Genomic DNA, 6,210 nt, shown 5'->3' with positions numbered 1-6,210 from the left:
ATTGTAATTCAAATAATCTATTATTTCACCTGCCCAGCAAGAATGAGGTGTGAGGTAATGTCACCCTTCACAGTACCTAGATTTGCGACCATTAAAGCATTGGGGTATCTGAGTAGGCAACAGTTCAGTTAGTTAATGCGTTCACTACTTACGGTGTTAACCTGGTGCGCATTGAACAGGTCCAGAGCGAGCCCCGCTGTGGCTGCAGGGAGCGGCTGCAGTGGTGGGTACCAGGCAGTAGGGGGCGCTATCAGGGCTCTGACAGTAAAAGCTGAAAGCAGACTTTCTCAATTTCAGTTTGTCCAAATACAGCAAACTTAGGAGAGATTTTAGTTACGCTAGCAGCGTTTAACTTAAAAATGAATTGTGAATTTCTAATAGATAATATAGACACAGCAAAATTATAAAAAGTCTCCAGCTGCTGTTCCCAGTTCAAGTCCTCCCTGGAGGTAACCACTGTTACCTATTATTATTAACTATTGTTAACTGTTCTTCCAGAGGAACTCTGCATATCTAAGGGTATACAGGGACAGATGAGGATTTGTATTCAAATGTAGGTAATTTTAGTAATTTAAACACTTATCCACCTCCGCCTTTTCCAAAATGATTTATGGGTAGCTGATGAAATAGTTTTGTTTTTCCTCAGCCTCTCAGTGTGTTGTCCTATGCCCCCTCACCCCAATTAGGTCCATGTAAAAAAATTCATTCTCCAACTATTTCCATAGTAGATAATAACATCCACAGTCCGATGAATGCTTACTGTGTGCCAGGCCGTGAGCTAGAAGAGTGATCAGCGTGAGCACTGAAGTGCCTTTGCCCCCTTCCCAAAGGACTAAGTCCGCTTGGAGGCCGCCTGTGGAGGGAGTTCTGTAATGACTGTCCTTGGGACGCTGCCTGTATTCTCTGTCCTCTGCTGGAACAAAGAGGTGAGGAAGGTCACAGCACCGAAGCCTTTGGCCTCCTGCAAAGATGTTTGGAGTTAAAAGTAAATCCTGAAGGGGAAGAGGAGGCTTAGAGCTGGAGAGCCAGGCTCTCGGTTTTATAACCTCAAGGGAGGTTGTCTCCAATTAGTGCTTTGCCCCACTCATAATCCCCTTTATTCAATCAACAAACATTTATTAATTACCATTCATACAATGTTTCAAACACCATGCTTGTTGCTGGAGGTAAAGGACATCTCCTCCTCTTCCAAGGGAGAGAGAGAGAGACACTATCTCATATAAGAATTAAAATATCCTCTTTATCAATATGTAGATAGGAAAATATCAGGACTTTTCACTTTTCATTCACTTGAGATCATCTTTAAAATGAAACTGGCTTTTGATAGATCTTTTTAGACTATAAGTTTCATTTAGCCTTTAAACTATTGAAAATGTTTTATGTTTTAACACCATGTAGAACAGTGTTTGCAAACTGGTGACACGGAAATGGGGCCAACCTCTGTGTTACCTTTGGCACTGCCAATGTTTTTTAAATACTGACTGTGAATTCCTTTATGTGGAGCCTTCCCGTTGGCCAGTCTGCACCACACCTAGTTGTTCTACTTTTTTCTGGTTCACATATTTACCTCACCCTGAAGGCATTTGAGTGTTCCACTTCTGCTGTAAACAGGAGGTATATTTGGGCTTATCAGATACCCGTGAGATGTCCTTGCTCTGAGTTCTCCCAAATAGCCCCCACATCGAAGGTTTCACTTTCCCTATATTTTCCCATTGCCACTAATCCCAGTTATTTTTTGTTGCCACTGCCAGGGATCAGAATAAAGGGATGGCGGTGGTGGACTTTTCATCTAAACCCTTGTCCCTGGGTGCACAACCTGTCCTCCCTTTATCTTTTCTGGTAGTACTTCGTTCCCTCTGTCCATTGCAATGGCCACACCCAACATTTATCCCAACACCCCGGGCACATCAAGCCACATCACACAACTACTCCCCTTTTAAGAGTCTTGGTTTCTTCAGATGTAAAATTCAAGTTGAAGCTAGGTGACTTTTCAGATTTTGTTTTGCAGTTGGCGGGGCGGAAACTCAGAGCATAAAGCAGCCTTTTCCCAGGCTGCTCTCTTCGTCTTCTCCTCGTGGTCAGCAAGCACTTCCTCAGGCTGGCTTGGACGGTGCCTCTGCCTCCTGTCTGTGCCTCCAGCTTCTGCTTGTTCCTAGTTTCTGGAGAAAGAGCAGAGTTTTGTTTTGGCTGGACTGTTCAGGGCTTCCTTCTACCACAGGTAACTGCTGTGTCAGAGCTCCCGGATCTGCCAGCTTGTGCAGTCTCCAGGACCCCACAGAAGAGCCCTCTAGCCGACGCACCTGCGAACTCTGCACCCCTCTGGTTTCCCAGCATGGTAGCTGCATCTCAAGTTCTCCTTTTAGCCCCGAAATCTTCTCTTCTCCTTCAGCCTTTCCTTAAATACTTTCTAACAGGATAATTAGCCTGTCTGCTGCAGTCATGGGTCCTTTTACTTATTTTCTTTAAAAAAACCAGAGAAGTCTCACTTTGTGAGCACTTACCATGTGGAGTTTGCTAAGTGCTTCATAGGCACTATGTAATCTTCACAATTACCCTAGGAGGTTGGGACTTTGCCATCCCCATTTTACTGATGACAACACTGAGGCACACAGATTAAATGAGAACTTTCCCAAGATCACATCAATAGGAAGCATAGAACTGAGAGCAGGAATCCAGCCCAGGTCAAATGAAGCCAGAGATCACATTCTTGAGAGCTACTCCATACTTCCTTTTCAGTCAACGGTTTTTCTAAAAAATCTTCCCAAATTCCTTGTAACCTCGTCCAACTCACAGCCCCTCCCACTCACCTATCCCAACACAGAGGTCCCTCCTCTTGGTCAGGACGAGTTCAGATTCACTGGACATACACTTAAGTTACTGACGGGAAGCAGTCCGCCCCATCCAGGTCATCGTCCACCGAGCACACCATGACTTTTGCATTGTGTGTAACCCCTGGGTTGTCCAGTCATTCTGAAGCTCTGTTATTGTTTTAAATGGGTATTGGAAAAAAAAAGCCATCATTTCCTGGGATAGCCAATCAAACCTCGGTTTCCCTCATCTTTGTGAGCTGCTGAAAGATGAACTAAGACATCCATTGCTTCTTTGAATGGGAAAAGCTGGAGTAGAGACTAAAGATCCCATTTTTCCCATGGGGCTGGCATGCGATGTCCATGGGGTCCATCAGCTCCGGCGTGTAGCTCCTGATGTGGGGAGTTAAACCCCAGGGACAACCCCACGTCCTGGTCTAGAACCTTCAGGGGAAATACACACCAGGTTGGTGGGTGTGTGGTATGAGGGGAGAGAAGGTGACATAAAGAAAAGATCAACAGCAGCTGAGGGGAAATCTGGTGATGTTGGGGCGAGATGTGGTGTCCAGCCCAGGGAACGTTCGACCCCGCTTACATTTGATGGGAAACTTGCTACCAGGTTGGAGCCAAAGATTCCCTCTCCCCCACCCTTGTTTTTTCCCCTGACAGAGAACTTGCTGTTTTCTCATTTCTGTTTCCTACTGGTCTGCACATAACTGTTGTACCAGTCAGCTGCATCTGAAGAGGATTGACTGAGAGCTTTGAGCCTGGTGATGATAGCAGAAATCTTTGTCCGCGTGAAGCATTTCTTTGGGGTGGGCTGACTTTACTCTACTTTAAGATGATTACCAGTACACAGCCCTCAGTGACTTAGGAAAATAATAACACATTTCTAAGGAGTAAAATTGTCATCACCCACCAGCTTCTGAACTTCAAGAATATGGGAACATATGTATTTTTCATGTTAATATGTGCATATGTATAATAAGAACCCCAAAGAGTAAAAACGAGGATACATAAAAAATAAGGTTCTCTCTAACTTTCACTTCCCCAGTTTCAACTTTTTTGGCATTTATAACCTAGCCAGCTTAAAGAATTTCGGAAGAAGTTATACTTTCAGAAATCAGCTTCAGTGATACCACTACACATCTACCAGAGTAGCTAAAATGAAAAATATGAAACGCTGGCGAGGAGGGGGAGCAACTGGAACCCTCATTGCTGCTGGTAGGAGTCTAAATTAGTACAAATGTTTGGAAAAAACTGTTTGGCAGTATCTTCTAGAGCTGCACATATCTGTCTGAAGCAATTCTATTCGTGGGTGGAAATGTGTATAAATGTTCCTCAAAAGACACGTACAAGAATGTTCATAGCAGCCCATTCATAAACGGCCCAAACTGGAAACTACTCAAACACCCATCAACAGTAGAATGGATAAGTGAATTGTAACATATTTACACAATGAAATGCTATACACAATGCAAATGATTGACTTATAACTACACGCAACAGTATGGATGAATCTCGCAGTGAAAGGAGCCAGATACAAAAGGGCAATACTATAAGATTCCATTTATATAATGTACAAAAAGAGGCAGAACTAAGCTATGCTCTTAGAAGTCACAATATTGATTACGCTAAGGGGTGGGGAGAGTGACAGGAAAGAAATGGGGTGCTTCTGGGGTGCTGGGAATGTTCTATTTCTTGATCTTAGCGCTGTGTACATGAGTGTGTTCAATTTACAAATATTCATCAAGCTTTACATTTACAACGTATTTTTTTGTATGTATCATACTTCAATAAAAAAATTAAAAACAAAAATAAAAATGACATAAAATAGCTTCTTGGCCTTTTGTGGATCCCTAAAAAGACCCAGTGCACTAAATAAAGTAAAAAAACTAAAATAAGGCAGTCTAGATTTTGGATACAGTCATTTCACTGGTGGTAGGGAATGATTTAGGCAGACAGTGTTAACTCTAATAGTTTCTTTATTATAAAAGTAATCCATTTTTAAAACTAAATTCAGTTCTTAATATATACACAGGGTACCCACAGGTCATGAATTGTTAATGAGATTAACTATACAATCATGATCTAGAATAAACAATAAAAAGGAAAAATTAAAATACTATTTCAGGGTATCAGTTTCATTTTATTTTTATTTTTTTGTGTGTGGGGAAGATCAGCCCTGAGCTAACATCGATACCAATCCTCCTCGTTTTTGCTGAGGAAGATGGGCCCTGGGCTAACATCTGTGCTTATCTTCCTGTCTTTTATGTGGGACGCTGCCACAGCACGGCTTGACAAGTGGTGCCTTGGTGCGCGCCCGGGATCCGAACCCTCGGGCTGCTGAAGCGGAGCGCGTGCGCGCTTAACCGCTGTGCCACCGGGCAGGCCCTGATTTTACTTTTAAACGACTGTTAGATCAGCATTGCATAATGTGTAGAAGATCCAGTTTTTAAAAGTTAATTAATTTCATTTTAATTAATTAAAATAGGCAAGGCATTCACTTGGTTCAAAATTCAAAAGTTAAAAAAGGGTATCCTTCCCTCAGGCACCTAATTCCCCCAGTCAACCAAGGTTCCAGTTCTTTTGTGTCCATTCAGAAACAGTTTATGCATGTACAACAAATGTGTCTAAACATTCTTTGCCCCCCATTTAACCAAGCAGTAGTGCACCACAGACACTGTCTCCATCTTGCTTTTTTCACTTAACAATCTATCTTCGCAATCATTTCATATTAATAGACAAGTAGCTTCCTCTTTTTTTAATGGCTTAATAATATTTTATTGTATAATATACCAGGATTTATTTAGCCTGTCCCTACTAATGGACAGTCATACTATTTCCATGTTTTGCCACTTCAAATCAAGCTGAAATGCATAGCTTTCCACACACATTATTTCATCCATCTGAATGATATCTCTCTGGTAAATCCGAAGACTAGTTAACTTTGTGTTATCAGACATTCATTTGCTTTCTCCGCTTGGTCATTTTGGTTTTGAACTTAGGACAATCAAAGTGAGTTTAGAGTTACAAGCCATAAGGATATTAAGGTAGAAGAGACTGAGTGATCCGTGCGTTCATTTGTTCCTTCAACAAATATTTGCTGAGCCCCAGCTCGTTCTCCCCAGTGAACAAAAGAGACAAAATTCTCTGCTCTCCTGTGTCTAGGTTCTGGTGTGTGTGGGGGTGGGGTGAGGAGACAGACAATGCCCAGAATGAATAAACAAATTATATATGTGTTAGGAAAGACTAAATGCTCTGGAGAAAAACAAAGCAGGGACGGGGACAGGTCATTCCAGGAAAGGTGCTGCAACTTTAAGTAGGGCAGTAGGCCGCTGTAAGGACCTGGCATTTATCCTGCATGAGCTGGGGCTATTGGAGAGTTTTCCCTCCATTATGT

This window comes from Diceros bicornis, chromosome 1, assembly GCF_020826845.1.
Source record: "Diceros bicornis minor isolate mBicDic1 chromosome 1, mDicBic1.mat.cur, whole genome shotgun sequence".
In the NCBI taxonomy this organism is placed as follows: domain Eukaryota; kingdom Metazoa; phylum Chordata; class Mammalia; order Perissodactyla; family Rhinocerotidae; genus Diceros; species Diceros bicornis.
This window is presented reverse-complemented; position numbering follows the sequence as displayed.